Here is a 16,385-nt window from a genome sequence, read left to right on the forward strand (position 1 = left end):
CACAAACTTCACTGAGTTTTCTGAGGCAGTGACAATGGTGATTGATGAGGGCTGTGTGGTAGATGTTGTCAATATGAACTTTGGAAAGGCTTTTGACAAGGTCCCTTATAGCAGGCTGCTATAAAAGTTGGAGTCATATGGGACCTGCAGTGAACTGCTAAGATGGATACGGAAATGGCTTAGTCATAGAAGACAGAGAGTAGTCGTGGAAGGATGTTTTTCTGATTGGAGATATGTGACCAGTGATGTTCTGCAAGGATCAGTGCTAGGAGCATTGTTGTTTGTATTATATACAAATGATTTGGAGGAGAATGCATGTGGTCTGATAAGTAATTTTGCAGATGACACAGAGTGGGTGAAGCTGTGAATTGAGAGGAGGATTGTCAGAAAATACAATGGGATGTACAGAAGCTGTAGACTTGAGCAGAGAAATGGTAGGTGGGGTTTAAATAAGAGAAATGCAAACAAATATATTGGAAAATCTGATAAAGGAGGGGAGTATACAGTAAATGGCAGAAACCTGAATGGCATCAACTTACAGAGGAATCCAAGTGTACAGGTCCACAGTTCCCTGAAAGTGGCAATACAAGTGGACAATGTGATCAAGAAGGCATATGGCGGCTTGTCTTCAATAGTTAGTGCATAGAGTATAAAAATTGGCAAGTCATGTTGTAGCTGTATAGAACTTTAGTTCGGCCACATTTGGAAACTTATGTACGTTTCTGGTCGCCACACTTCAAGAAAGATCTGGAGGCTTCCGAGATTTAACAGAAAAGGTTTAACAGAATGTCGCCTGGTTTGGATGGGATTAACTATGAGGCAAGATTGGACAAACTTGCTTTCATTTGGATGATGTGATAGACGTTTACAAAATTATGAGATGAGTGATAAAATGAATAGTCAGTATCTTTTTTTCCAGAGTAAAATGTCAATTTCTAGGGTTCATAGATTTAAGGTAAAAGAGGATACATTTAAAGTAGATGAGAGGCAGGTATTTTTTACACAATGGATAGTAAATGCCTGGAATGCATTACAAGAGGAGGTGGATACAATAACAAGGTTTAAAGGCAATTTGACACATAAATGAATACCAGGGAATAGAAGGATGTGGACCATGAAGAACAAAAGGTTTTTAGTTTGATGGCCGAAGAGCCTACTCCAATGCTGTACTATTCTTTGTTCTTTGTTTATTAATAAATGTGTCAACAATATATTTTGTACTAATTTTGAATTTGATTGCCATCACCACTTGGTTATAAATTGAGAACTTTTGATCAGTGTTTGGTTGGAAAAGCTAAGATAAATAAATATGGATAAAAAGTATTTAAATATATTTATCATAATCACGAAATAGACAACAAGGCATATTGAGAGTTTGTCAAAGAACATCTCTGGTGTGAGTAAAATGCTGAAAGTATGACTATGAATTCTTTAAAAGTCTAAAATGTTAAAGATAATTGATAAATTTGAAGAATCCAATATGTTTCCTCCAGGAGATAGAATATGATGTTGATCAAGATTATGCCAGTTATTATTGCATGCATTTGGCTAAAGATTACATGGGGAATGCTTCAATGCTGTTGGTTTAAAATGGGTTGGTGTTCTGTTCTGTGGCGGCAAAGTTTGAAATTACCTAGTGTAAAAACCATGAAATTTGTTTCAATGATCCACATTTGTTTTTTTTCTCTGCTGTAAGTGATGTGGTACCTCATTATTTGAATTATAGGATATTTTCTTTAAGAATGCATAACTTTACTTTATAAAAATGAATGCCCATGGGAAGTATTTCAGCATTGATCAAGGAGGAGGGTGTTGATGCTGAGGAATGGATCAGTCCCTCTTGAAGCTGCTTCTTGAATTCATTTCCTGTCTTTGAATTTAGGAAAAGGTCCTAAATGATCGAACAACATCGTTAGCGTTCCTGGATATTAATCGACAAATGTGTAGAACATGTAGAAAATTGATAGAAAACATTGAATTAAGGAAAAAAGTCATTTCATGTAACATTCTGATAATATACAGAGAGCGGGTTCTTTCTGTCACCCAGAATTTGACTTAATCCAGTTCATTAAGATGAAACAGACTTATACTGTAGGTACAAACCTCATTCACTCAACCAAATTTTCATAAATTTGCAATTAATTGATTCATAAAATTAATCATTGAATAATTTTAGGGGAACTTTGATTCGTTAACTTAATTTATTAACATTTCTAGGTATTTACAGTCAATGTGAGAAATATTAATTTTGCTTTTGTCTAAAATTGGACCGTAATTCTCAGCTCACCCATGGGTAGGAAAACAGGTGTATGGTTACTCAGTTAAGACACCGCCACTCCCTCTCCCTCCACCAAGTCACATTAAGGTCTTGCAAGCAATGGTGAGATAAAAAGTTGAGCTTGGGTAGAGAGATAAATGTGCCTTAAATCAATATTTAAGCTTTTCTTGGACATAGGATCCACTAAATTCACATTAGACCTTGATTAAATCCAGGCCTCAATAAAGTTAATTTGACAGTGATGCACTCCTGCATGAATGTGTTATCCTATATTATGCACTCAAAGACTAGAGTGCAGCATGACCCCACAATCTTCTGAGACAATTATTGGATTGTTACCAATAAATTGATCTTTCACTTAACAATGTTACTCCCTTTATTTTTAGTGAATTGCTACCCAGGAGTTAGACAGGTTTAAATTCCTTTAACTGTTCATAGCTAACTGTTAAACAAAGTGTTGTTCAGAACCTTGTGAAATCTATGACTCTATGCATAATAAGGACTTTTCCTGCTTGCTCCAGACATTAGGTAAATGCTCATCTGAAATTTCAAAATCCAGTCAATTCCTGAGGATTTAGCTGTGTCACTCTATTCTATTGCAACAAACATCTTCCTCTGAGATGATCTGGGTCTTTATTTAAAGCCAAGGAAGACAACAGTTGTAGTCAGTTGCAGGATCTCATCCAAAATCACCTCTCTATTTAACTCTCTTTGGAATCACATGTGGTAAGTCTTCTGACTTTGAGCGAAAAGAAGGAGAGGAAACCCAAACTTTGGATGGCCAAAACAGTATTGGAAAGTGTAGTGAATGGAACATTATAACAGACACACATTGTTTTAGGATAAAAGGAGGCTGAAAACTGAAATGGCATGTCTGTTTTTAACAAATGCCTTCCTTGTTGTAACCTGTTCTATGATGGCACTCCAAAAATAATATGAAAGTAATGATTTGACAAAATAAAACACCTTGGCTCCTCTGGTCAAATGTCTTAACCTTTCAAGCAATAGCCAAACATTTGAGAACAATTTTGAAAAGAAAAATCAATCACCACACAAACAGGAAGAGATTATATATTTTCAAATAATATCAAGGCTCATCCAACCCAAAACACAAATGGAATACAATGACAATAAATCTTCAGCACCGCGGGAATACCTGCAAATAAAATCGCACAATTTTACCGAGTACTTTTGTTCACACTGTGCCACCTGATGAAATCAATGTTTTATAGCATTAGATCATTTACAGCATCAGTGTTATTGCTAATCTCAGTCACATAATGAAATCAGCTTTAATAACTTAATTTTGTACAAGCATAATATTTCAATGTTCTTCATTTAATATAACACTTAATTCAATTACTGAAGAAAATTGCCATGCTTGTACAATAGTGATGGAATCATCCGGAATTCATGTAAAGCACACTAAAGGTTTACAGGCCATAAATATTTGCATAAGGCAGTAAGCTTCACAGCAGTGCATTGTTAAAATAATTTACCTTGTCTCATATGGGTCTTTTAATGTCAACAACAAACTTGTTTAGAAATTTTCTTCATGATTACAACAATCTACTGCAGATGGGTTCTCACGGAAAAAGCATTGTAAATAATAAATATTAAAAATCTTTGGATGTTATTCATGCCATTTCCACACTACTGGAGGATGTTCTAAAGCTGGAGATGATTACCTTTATTTCACACTACAGAACTTTGCAGGAACATATAAATATTACATCCTGTTAATTTGCACAGTGGGTTCCATCTTTTGAACCTAGACTGTATGTTCCTTAATGTGCATATAAAAATTCAACAGCGTTAGTCCAAGAGCATGGACTTTCTAGCTTATCTTTTAGCAAACATTTGCTTCCATCCAATCTCAAAAGAAGTAGTCTGGTCATTACTTCATTAGTCTTAATTGGCCTTACTTTATGCAAATTGACTGTGTAAAATGCAGGAAATGTAGGATCAGTTCATTCCAAAAAGGAAGAAAGATCCTAGGAGGAGGCATGGGTGGCCATGACTGATGAGAGAAGTTAAGAAACATATAAAGTTAAAAGAGAAAAAGTATAACATAGCAAAGATAAGTGGGAAAACGTAGGACTTAGAAGCTTTTAAAGAACAACAGAGGATTACGAAGAAGGAAATATGCAGAGAAAAAATGAGGTACGAAGATAAACTGGCCAAAAACATAAAAGAGAATAGTAAAAGCTTTTTGAGGTATGTGAAAGGCAAAAAAATAGTTAAGACTAAAATTGGGCCCTTGAAGATAGAAACAGGGGTACATATTACGGGGAACAAAGAAATGGCAGAAGAATTGAATTGGTACTTCAGATCTGTATTCACTGGAGAAGACACAAGCAATCTCCCTGAGGTAACAGTGGCTGAAGGACCTGAACTGAAGGGAATTTATATTTGCCAGGAATGGATGTTGGAGAGATTATTCGGTCTGAAGGTTGATAAGTCCCCGGGGCCTGATGGTTTACATTCCAGAGTACTGAAGGAGGTGGCTCGAGAAATCGTGGATGCGTTGGTGATTATTTTCCAGAGTTCGATAGATTCAGGATCAGTTCCTGTGGATTGGAGGGTGGTTAATGTTGTACTACTTTTTAAGAAAGGTGGGAGAGTGAAAACAGGAAATTATAGACCAGTTAGTCTGACCTTAGTGGTGGGAAAGATGCTGGAGTCTATTATAAAGGATGAAATTATGGCACATCTGGATAGTAGTAACAGGATAGGTCAGAGTCAATATGGATTTATAAAGGGAAAATCATACTTGTCTAATCTTCTGGAATTTTTTGAGGATGTAACTCTGAAGATGGACGAGGGAGATCCAGTAGATGTAGTGTACCTGGACTTTCAGAATGCATTTGATAAAGTCCCACATAGGAGATTAGTGAGCAAAATTAGGGCGCATGGTACTGGGGGCAAAGTACTAACTTGGATTGAAAGTTGGTTGGCTGACAGGAAACAAAGAGTAGTGATAAACGGCTCCATTTCGGAATGGCAGGCAGTGACGAGTAGGGTACCACAGAGATTAGTGCTGGGACCGCAGCTTTTTACAATATATATTAATGATATAGAAGATGGTATTAGTAATAACATTAACAAATTTGCTGATGAAACTCAGCTGGGTGGCAGGTGAAATGTGAGGAGGATGTTAGGAGATTACAGGATGACCTGGACAGGTTAGGTGAGTGGTCAGATGCATGGCAGAGGCATTTTAATGTAGATAAATGTATGGTTATCCACTTTGGTGGCAAGAACAGTTAGGCAGATTACTACCTAAATGGAATCAATTTAGGTTAAGGGGCAGTACAGAGAGATCTGGGTGTTCTTGTACACCAGTCAATGAAGGTAAGCATGCAGGTACAGCAGGTAGTGAAGAAGGCTAATAGCATACTGGCCTTCATAACAAGAGGGATTGAGTATAGAAGCAAATAGGTTCTTCTGCAGCTGTACAGGCCCCTGGTGAGACCACACCTGGAGCATTGTGTGCAGTTCTGATCTCCAAATTTGAGGAAAGACCTTCTGGCTATTGAGGGAGTGCAGAATAGGTTCACGAGGTCAATTCCTGGAATGGCGGGACCACTTTATGCTGAAAGACTAGAGCGACTGGGCTTGTATACCCTTGAGTTTAGAAGACTGAGAGGGGATCTGATTGAGACGTTTAAGATTATTAAAGGATTGGATACTTTGGAGGCAGGAAACATGTTTTCGCTGATGGGTGCGTGCTGAACCAGAGGACACAGCTTAAAAATACATGGTAGACCATTTAGGACAGGGATGAGGAGAAACTTCTTCATCCAGAGAGTGGTGGCTGTGTGGAATGCTCTGCCCCAAAGGACAGTGGAGGTCTAGTCTCTGGATTCATTTAAGAAAGAGTTGGACAGAGCTCTTAAAGATAGTGGAATCAAGGGTTATGGAAATAAGGCAGGAACAGGATACTGATTAAGGATGATCAGCCATGATCATATTGAATGGTGGTGCAGGCTCGAAGGGCAGAATGGCCTACTCCTGCAACTATTGTCTGTTGTCTATTGACTCTTGTATTTCCTAAATTATAAGAGTGGCTAGACTTCAAAATGTGCTTGCTGGGCTGTCAGGCATTTTGGGGAATATCATGATTGGAACTCGGTAAATCCTCACTTTTCTTTACTTATTAATAATTTAAAGTTGCAGATGCTAACCGAGTCAGACCGTGAAACTGGCATTTGAAGTACCACTGGAGCGAGTACCATGGAAGCTCTGAACAAAGATGTGGTATTTGAGTCCCTTATGGCTATTTTCACTGACTGACGGGGTGCTGCTTGTTTGTGTTTTACATCTTTCACAAGTGTGCAGATTGTGACACCAAACAGCCTTTAATGCTGATATGATGCACGTTCAGCCTTTTTGGAGCTTAAATATCCCAAGCTGAACATAGTTTCAGCTTCACTTGAGCATGTCCATTGGTGTAAAATAGAGGCCTAGCCATCCAAACTAGTAGCTTAGCTTGACTGGGCTTTATATCTTCGAAATATGAGCAGTGGCTGGCTGAGATGTGGTAACAGGGTAGAGTGGCAGAAGGATTAATGTTTTCTCCCTGAGAGAGACATCAAGTTTATATAATATGATGCTACTGTTACCATCACCCTACTACTCCTTGGGCTTGCTTAGATCTATTGGATGGATGGCTGGTTTGTGATGCAGAGTGATATAGATTCAACTCCTGCACTGGCTGAGATTACAATTAAGGACTCTTTTTCTCATTTTTGCCCCTAATCTGAAGTATGGTGGCCCTCAGATTAATCTCACCAACCAGTTTTCTCTCTGTGATGAGAGAGCAGCCCTACGATCCTCTGGGACAAGGACAACTTTACCTCTCCACCAACGCTATATCTTCACTCCAACAAACTCTCCTGACTCCCTCCTCAATAGCGACCCTTGACAGCACCTCAATAATCCAAATAACCTGTTAGAGAATGGATTGTTATGAGATTATTGATGTCCTGTTGGGGCCTCATTTGTAGACATGATGATAGCAAATTAGCCTCCAAGGATCTTATGACTTCAATTACTTCCACTGCAGCACTCAGACATTGGGGGCCATCCGCTTGTGGTCCAGTAGAAACTAAGTGGGTCAGTCCTCAAGCGCTGTCAGGTCGTTTCCCACTGCTTCTAGCCTAGAAATGATCTGTTCCAAACACTGTCAATCCTCTATGCTCCTTGACTGTGGTAGGAAGCTGTTTTGCAGGATTACCAATGTCATAACCATTCACGTACTAATCCTAATGAAGGGCTCATGTCTGAAACTTCAATTCTCCTGCTCCTCATCTACTGTGCTTTTTCAGCACCACACGCTTGACTCATCATACACTTGTAATCTACTCAGTTGAATTCTCCAACTCGTCCCCGTAGCAGAACTGTCTGCAACTCACCATGCCCTGCGTTGGCACATACACTATCCTTTGACCATCTAACAGTAGTCCACTCTTAAGTGGTGACTCTCCATGTTCCTTGTGATATAATTTCAAACAATACTTAAACTGGTGGCTGTGAATGACAGATCAAATGGTGATGTTTCTGCTATTGTCAATGTTCTTCAAAGGTTCAGTATCTGCCTGTGCAGCAGTTTTTTGGTGTCTAAAAGTAGAAATGAGTTTGTAATTAGTGGAGTGTTGTATGAATCAGTATTGCATATTCAGCTATTGATAATCTATATCAATGATTTGGATGAGGAATCACTGCTAAATTTGCCAATGACACCAAAATAGGTCAAAAAGGGAGAAAGTCTACAAAGAGATATAGGTAGGATAAGTGATTTGCAGACAGAGTATAAAATATGTCAATGAACTTGTCCATTAAGAATAGGAAAACAATCTACTATTTAACTGGGGATAATTTGCAGGGCTTGGGAGTATTGAGGGATTTGGGAGTCAGGGTGCCTGAATCACAGCAGTTAGTATGGACATCCAGCACATGAATGGAATGATGAATGGAATGCTGTTAGCAATTTTAAGGGAACTAGAATGTGAGTAAGGAAATCTTACGATAGCAGAACATGGCGTAGGAGAGACCATACTGTATACTGTAAGAGTTTGATCCCCATTATTATTTAAAAAGATATCACTGTCCTTGGAGCAGTTCAGAAAGGGTTAACTCAATTCATTTCTAGCATGGAGCTGGCTTATCTTGTGAGGAATGGTTGAATGAGATAGGCTTATTATCTATTAAAGTTTAAAATAATGAGAGGTGATCTTATAAAAACATGTAAGATCTTGAAGAGACTGGAAGGAGTAAATATCTGAAGGCTGTTTCCTCTTGTGCGGGAGAATAAAATGAGGAGACATAATTTAGGAATAATAGGTTTCCTTTTTAAGACAGAGCTGAAGGGATTAATTTCTCTCAAAGAAGATTATTGGAGTGTAGAATTTCCTTCCATGGAAGTTAATGGAGACTTAGTCTTTAAATTTATTCAAAGCTTGAAATAGATTTTTGCTAGAAAAGGGAGTCAAGAATTATTGGGTGCAGATAGGAAAGTAGAGATGAGACCATAACCAGATTAGTCATATACTTACAGCATAATAGAACGGGCTTAAAGGACTTTTTTAAAATAAGATTTTATTCACCATTCTGGAAAGTTAGATGTTTACATACAAAATCAAATAATGCCTGTACAGCTTTTTAAAACTATCTTTCTATTCAGAGTTTCAATCAAAATATCTCATGATCTGAACACTTCTAAAATACTGCAATTTTCTTGGTACCTCTACACAATAATAAGGTGAATTTTGATTGTATGTTATCCAAAGGTTTGTGTCTTCTGTAGTCATGGGCCTTAATGTTCATGGGATTGCAATGCCAAAGATTATTTGGTAAATATACTTCCTTATAGCAAGTTGTGTAATATTATTCAGGGACATTTTTTCCAAAACATATATTTTTGAAAACAAATTTCAGATCCTATGCATTTATATATATATCATCTTGCACAATCTGAGGATGTCTCAAACCAATTCCTAAAAAGTGTTTTTATTTTATTTTACTGTAATTAACCCAAATTTGAAATACTTGCTGATAAGGTATTTTTGAAGTAATCTTAATATCATTTTAAGATGTGTTATAAACAAATCTCTCAAGAAGAACTCAACATAAGTACTCAGTTTGAAATCAGACTGAATAACTATATGTTAGCAATAAAAGTAGTCTCTTAATTAACTGAGATTAATTTCAAATTAATTAAAGTTAATTACAAAATCAGCCAACTGAAATATAACCCATGGCAAATTAGTCAGAACTAAACAAGTGTCTTTATTAATTGATCAATTTTATGTTATCATTATCAAAGCAGTATATATACACAGAAGTTATAATTCTTTATATGACTAATTATTAAATTAAGGACAGAAAAATTCTAACAGCTGTCTAGACAGTGTCAAGATCTATTATCATCTGCAGAGTGCAAAAAGCAATCTTTCAGACGGAAGCCAGCATTTTTAAGATCTGTCACAATCAATTTTGAAACATTCCATTACCATTTTAAACAAAATCTTTATTTATATTTTATTCTTTATCCCACAATGTTCCAGATTCCAGCCCCTGGCTAAGCAATTGCTTAAATAAATGGCTCCTTGGGTACTGGAACTGTTGCCTAGTAACTGGCTACAAGTTATGCAGGATCTTACGGTGTCGACCCTTTGATTTATTTTACCTCTCTGAGAAATACTTTCTTCTGCTTCTTGTGAATCATTCCTCACCAATATTTCCATTAAAATAGAAAGAAGAAAAATATTGTGTGGAGTTGTACAGTGTTCATCCAGTAAGTCCAATATTAATTTCTAAATAGCCATTTGAAATTATAAGTGATAAGGCAAATCCTGACCATGCTCAGGTACAAATGTTTTCCTATTGACCTGCTTGTCAACCCATTTTTCAAGTTGGAGCAGCTTTATGATCTGACTAGGCATTTTTTATGTCATCAAGTACATAATAAAAACAATTGAAAAATGGGAAGCCTGTGAATGTCAACACTATTTCTTTTGTTGTTTGTTTGTGGGAACATTTTAGTTATTTGCTGAAACTACTTTTACTAAATATATGCCAAAACTAAAGAGATGTTGCACAGAAGATTATGCTAAAATGCAGTTATAAACCATTAGTACTGAGGAATGTCATATTTTACTTCACAGTCTGTGGTAACTGAAGCATTCAGAACGAAAAGTTGAACATTTCACTTTCGAAGCATTCTTCATCTTGAAGGAATGGTTTATTTTGACAGAGATCCATTTTCTCAAATATTCCGAAGGCAGCAATTTATGTTTATAGAAAGTGTTCCATTGAATTAATTAAGAAACAACATAGACTCACATTTGATACATCTGTTTTTCTTTCAGCTCGGAGAGCAGGGTAGTTGCTGTAATTTACCTAAATGTACTTGGGTGAGGATGGTGAAAAACTCAGGATTTCCACTTGTGATAAATGTTCAGTCATTCCTAGTAAAAATGGGAATGTGTTTCATTTTTTTGAGGGCATGATCAGATTATACAACACTATCTCCCACGACTGCCAACAAGTATTGGAAAAGTGACAAATTCAGAATTGCTACTTTACAGAGGTGGATAGGGATGAGAGAGAGCTGGAACTTCTATTTCCTTCCTCTACAGTCTCTGCATTTGAAAAAGGGATATGTCTGTCTTTCTTAACCCTGAATGTATGGTCAATTTTAATAATCAGCAGTGAGCTTTTTTGTGAATTAAATCAGAGAGGATAGTTTGTTCACATGCTGAACCTGATAATGTAACATTTGGTTACTCACTCACCACTTACACAGCCATGCAAGAAAAAAAAACATGCAGCAGAACAGAGCACTTTCTTTTTGACTGTAAACAAGGGAAGGGTTTGTAAGTTTATTTTCTTCATTCATTGATGTGGACATCACTGGCTAGGCTAGCATTTCTTGCACATTCCTGATTGCCTTGGAAAAGGTGGTGGTAATAAGCTGCCTTATTGTAGCATTGCTATCCTTGAGGTGCAGGAGCATCTACAGTGCTGTTAAGAAGACAGTTTCTGGATTTTCAACCAGTGGCACTGAAGGAACAGTTAAATATTTACAAGTTAGGATGGTATGTAGCTTGGAAGGGAACCTAGTGATTGGCTTCTCATGCAAAAACTGCTTCTGTCCTTCTCAGTGGGAGAGTTCATGAGTTTGGAAGGACTAGTCAAAAGAGGCTTTGAGTTAAAGCGGTGCATCTTAGAGACAGTACTCATTGTTGTCACTGTCCGTTGGTGTTCATTAGAGCAGAAAGGCTGAGAGGGTAGCTGCCTGAGGTGAATAAGATTATGAAGAGCTTAGACAGGGTGGAGGGAAGGCAGCAGTTCCTTCTTAACTGAAGGGTCAAAAAGAAGGCTGTATCATCTTAGGAGGAAGGACATGAGGTTTCAAGGGGATTTGAGGAAAACATTGTTTTCACCCAAAAGGTAGTGGGAATCAGGAAAGCACTGCCTGGGATTGTCGTAGAGATGGGACACCTCACACCCATATGTGGATGAGCAGCTGAGATGTCATAACTTCCACGGTTATGAGCTACGTGCTAAAATAGGATACTAATGGAGATGGGTCGTGCAGACTCAATGGATCAAAGGAGCTTTTCTGCACTGTCGACTCTGACTCTGACTTTATATGGCTTGGCAAGTTCACTTTCTTATTGATAATGCCCTTGATACTAATAATGAAGGATTCAGCTTTAGCAATGCCATTGAAAGTCAAGGAGCAATAATTATGTTATTTCTTGTTGTAGATGGTCTTTGCCTGACACATGTGTTCCCTAAATGCTGCTTTCCAGTCCACACTTGGATGTTGTCCAGGCTGCATTAGACAGGGACTGCTTCAGTATTTGGGAAGTTGCAAATGGTGCTGAACTTTGTATAATCATCTGACTTTATGATGTAGCAGAGGTCATTGATGAAACAACTGAAGATTTTCGGGCATAGGATATGTGATGTAGCTCAGTTTATGAAAAAAGGCTTGGGTTAATACTCCAATGAAGCATTCCTGATGGGTAGATTAGAGAGATTCAATTTCTGGATTCAGATTTTGGGATTATTGCAGGATTCTTAGCAGTGATGATGTTAATTGTGAGGTGGACTGGAAAAGGAAATAGCTTGGATATCTTACGATGTTGCAGAAAGTTCAATTTTCAGGAATAGATGGTGTTGACTTTGCATCTGCTGCAGCAATTTCCTGTATCACTGCGATTTCTTGCTTTGTTGTTTACAGACTGGTTACTGTCTTATGCTTGTGATGTGAGCAATCATTATCTGTGATCAGTTTCAGTCAGGTGAAGTTCAGTCGTCATTACTACTATTGAGCAGTTAGAATGATTTGAAGAATAAAACCGTTGCTATACTATGGAGGATGGATGTTGGCCATTCGCACTTTGATTGAACCAATTTCTCTTCAGCTATCTTGTCAAGTTTCTGTTTCAGATTGGAGTCAATGAGTTTAGAAGTTCACAGGTTTTGGGCTTTGAGTAAATGTTCAAACAATAGTGTTCAAATGGCTTTGTCTTGGCAATGTGCATTGAAGGGATTCAATTCAAGTGAGGCCATTCCAGAGTTCTCAGATACTTCCCCATGTGTGCAAAAATTAGAAATGTGTCTATTAATGTCCAACTTTGAAATAAAAGGTAGTGCAGGTGAATTCATGTTCATGAATTAGAGTCATGACTATGACATGATTTTACTGGGTATGACACTAGGAAGGAGTTCCTAAGGAACTGGACTGGAAATGTCCAAGGTAGCGGTGGAGTAGCAGGACTGCATGTGGACTCTTGCCTTGGGCCCATCAGCTCCCATCTGCTTTTGTTCTTTTTTTCTCTTCTTTTTGTCTTTTGCATTTCTTTTCTTTGGCGGGTTAGTCATCAGCAGTAGAAGCAAGAATGGGATGTGCATGGAGTGATGGCAGCCTCCTGGTGGTCAGAGGCAGCAGTTCCAGCACCTTCAGTGACTGTAGGTAAAGGCAGCAAGAACATCCTCTGGGCATTCGGGCCGAAGGCGGTAGTAGCGACAAAACTCCTCCAGCGATCGGCCTCTTCAAGATAGCAGCCACAACAAGGCAACGTTATGGGCGGCACGGTGGCTCAGTGGTTAGCACGACTGCCTCACAGCACCAGGGTCCCAGGTTCGATTCCAGCCTATGGTGACTGTCTGTATGGAGTTTGCGTGGCTTTCCGCTGGGTGCTCCAGTTTCCTCCCACAGTCCAAAGATGTGCAAGTCTGGTGAGTTGGCCATGCTAAATTGCCCATTGTGTTAGGTGCATTAGTCAGAGGGAAATGGGTCTGGGTGGGTTACTCTTCGGACGGTCAGTGTGGACTGGTTGAGCTGAAGGGCCTGTTTCCACACGTAGGGAATCTAATCTAATCTAATCTAATCATCTCGGAAAAATGTGGCTAGATAGGGCTTTTTGGTGCATGGCCTGACAATGGAGCCAAGAACTCCTGATTGCGGTAGCAGTAGGCTCGGAGCAGAGAATACAGGTTACTTTTTTGATGTGGCAGTGGCAGTGGCAGTGGAGCTCAGAACTCCTGATTGTGGGTGAGTGTAGGTTCAGCATAGAACTTTGTGACATCATCAGTGGGTTGGGCCCAGCAATGAGGAAATGGTGCCTAACGAATTACCGTTCCTGTGATGGTGGGTCCAGCACTAACAGTGGGGTGAGGCAGTGCTGGATGGGTGGCAGTGCAGGTGAGCCAACTCAGGACTCATGGTGGAGGCAATGGAATATTACTTGTTTTTACTCTTTTTATTCTTAAACTATTCAAAATAGCGCTGTGTTATGGCAACAGTTGAAGCTTTTCGCAAGTGACAATAAACCTTTCAAATTCAAGTTGTCAGAAAGTGAGGGATAGACAGCTGGCAAAGGAATAACTAGTCACCTGAAGTTGAGACAGTGACATTTGGAATATTGCTTTCCCATAAGTGCTGGGGTAAGACTGAGAAACAACACGCTTGGATCATGCAAGATGGGAGTAATTTTCTGCTAAATTTGTAGTGAGATCAAAAAGGGTGAGAAGAAGCTGTGTGCTACAAAAGAAAGGAAAGACAAAGTATTGATTGCATTGGAAAGAAGCAGTCAATAAAATGTCAAAATGCTATATTAAAAAAAAACATTTATTTGTAGTATTAATGGGAGAGTATAGTTGACCTGAATTCTGCTGATGCCTTCTCACCTTTGATGGTCATTTTAACACGCCCCTCTCCAGTTACATAGGAAGTGAGGGTTTAATATGTTTCCTAAGAATTTATTAGTGTCTGTTAATATCCCAACTCCTTTGCCTGTGTACTACTTATGTGTATTTGTGGAAATCATTTTAGGAATGTCCTTGTAGTATTGCTGTGCTGTTAATGTTTAGCATTATTTGATTCTAAATTCAAACTAGATAGTTTAACGTACTGTCGGACTTAGTTCAAAAGCTCACGTTTGTATATAGGTACACATAAGTGAGGTAAGCTAAGTGCATACCAATATGTCTTTCAATCTAAAGATCTAAACAAGCAGTGTGTTGAAATGTTAAAACCAAGCTACTGAATGCCGGACAAATGTCGATTATATTATAAATAAATGTCCCATCATAAGAGCATTTCCTTTCAGCCACACAGAGTCACATATTTCTTCAAAAGAATATACCTGGATAGTTCTCAATCACAATTAGTTAGCTGCCTCATTTTCCCCTCGATTTCACAAGGGAATAAAGAAACCTATTCGGAAATGCATGGTTGGGAGTGATTACAGAAAAAAAAAACAAGAATAAGATTGAATGCTTCTGAGTGCGAGAGAGCAGTATGAATTGTGATAATGAGTGTGAAGCTTGAAAATTTTATTTTAACTTTAAAATGCAACCATTAAATTACACTACGAATATACAAGCCACATTCGTTATTAATTATTATTTATGTTGAATGATTTAACTCATGTTTTTAATATTAGATGAGAATAAATTATGATAATTTCATCCTGGTTGGTTCATTGAACAGATATATTGTTAATGGCTGTATTCCAGTTTTGACATATGTGTAAATGAGCATATTCAAAACTAGAGGCAATCACCATATTAGACAGATTGTTGTTTTTGTCCAATTGCATGGGCTTCTGTTTTCCTTGTCTAATATCAATCCATTCAGTCATAATATTTATTAAAGTTCCTTCAAATGTCTAAGGAATTGCTATGACTCCCAAATTTATATCATTCTTCCCTCAGCTACAATATCACAGCATTTCCCAGAGACTTTGTTCTTGTTCAATCAGAACACTTTAAATCCAGATTTCATTCTGCACTGTTCAATAGAAATTGAACTTTTCATGAACAAAATGTATGAGACAGTTATAAGGAAAGGTTGAAGAGCACCATATAGATCATGGATGAGATGATTGGGAGAAAAAAAATGTAGAAAGAGTATTGGAGAAAGGGAGGAAAAAATGTCAGATACAAATGGGAAACGTAAATAGGAAACTATGATGAGAAAACTGTATGAGCCTTACATTGAAAAGAGAGAAAAGGAAGTAAAGAATGAGTAATGATTAAGACAGAATCATGAAGTGTCAACAAAGATCATAAGATGTAGGAGCAAAATGAGGCTATCCGACCCATCATTCAATTATAGCTGCATTCTCCTGCCTTCTCCCCCCTTGACCCTTGATATTCTTAACAATCAAGAACCTATCTCTCTCTGTCTTAGAGGCACTCAATGATTTAAACCCAGAGCTCCCTGTGGCAGTGTTTTCCACAGAATCCTCACATCCTAGTTGAAGAAATTCCTCACCTCAGTTCAGCAGTGTCTTTCTACACTCTGAGGTTCTGCCCTTGGGCCCTAGTCTCTCCTACCAGTGGAGCAATCTTCTCCATGTCCATTCTATCCAGGTCTCTCAGTATTCTGTTAAGTTTCAATGACATCCCCCTCATCCTTCTAAATTCCATCGAATAAAGATCCACAGTCCTCAATTACACCTTATACAATAAACCCTTAATGCCCCTCCAAAGCCAGCACATCCTTCCCTAGACACAGGGTCCAACACTGCTCACATTATTCAAGCCATCTTGAAATGAATGCTAAAACTGTATTTGCCTTCCT

At 38.2% G+C, this 16,385-nt stretch overlaps 1 protein-coding gene across 1 annotated transcript in view; it reads left to right on the top strand.

Annotated features, from left to right (window-relative positions):
• LOC132817331 (low-density lipoprotein receptor-related protein 1-like) overlaps positions 1-16,385 on the top strand; it is a 1,680,787-nt gene that overhangs the window by 948,949 nt on the left and 715,453 nt on the right. The gene's annotated exons all lie outside the window — the stretch shown is intronic.

Source organism: Hemiscyllium ocellatum, chromosome 7, assembly GCF_020745735.1.
Source record: "Hemiscyllium ocellatum isolate sHemOce1 chromosome 7, sHemOce1.pat.X.cur, whole genome shotgun sequence".
Classification (NCBI taxonomy): domain Eukaryota; kingdom Metazoa; phylum Chordata; class Chondrichthyes; order Orectolobiformes; family Hemiscylliidae; genus Hemiscyllium; species Hemiscyllium ocellatum.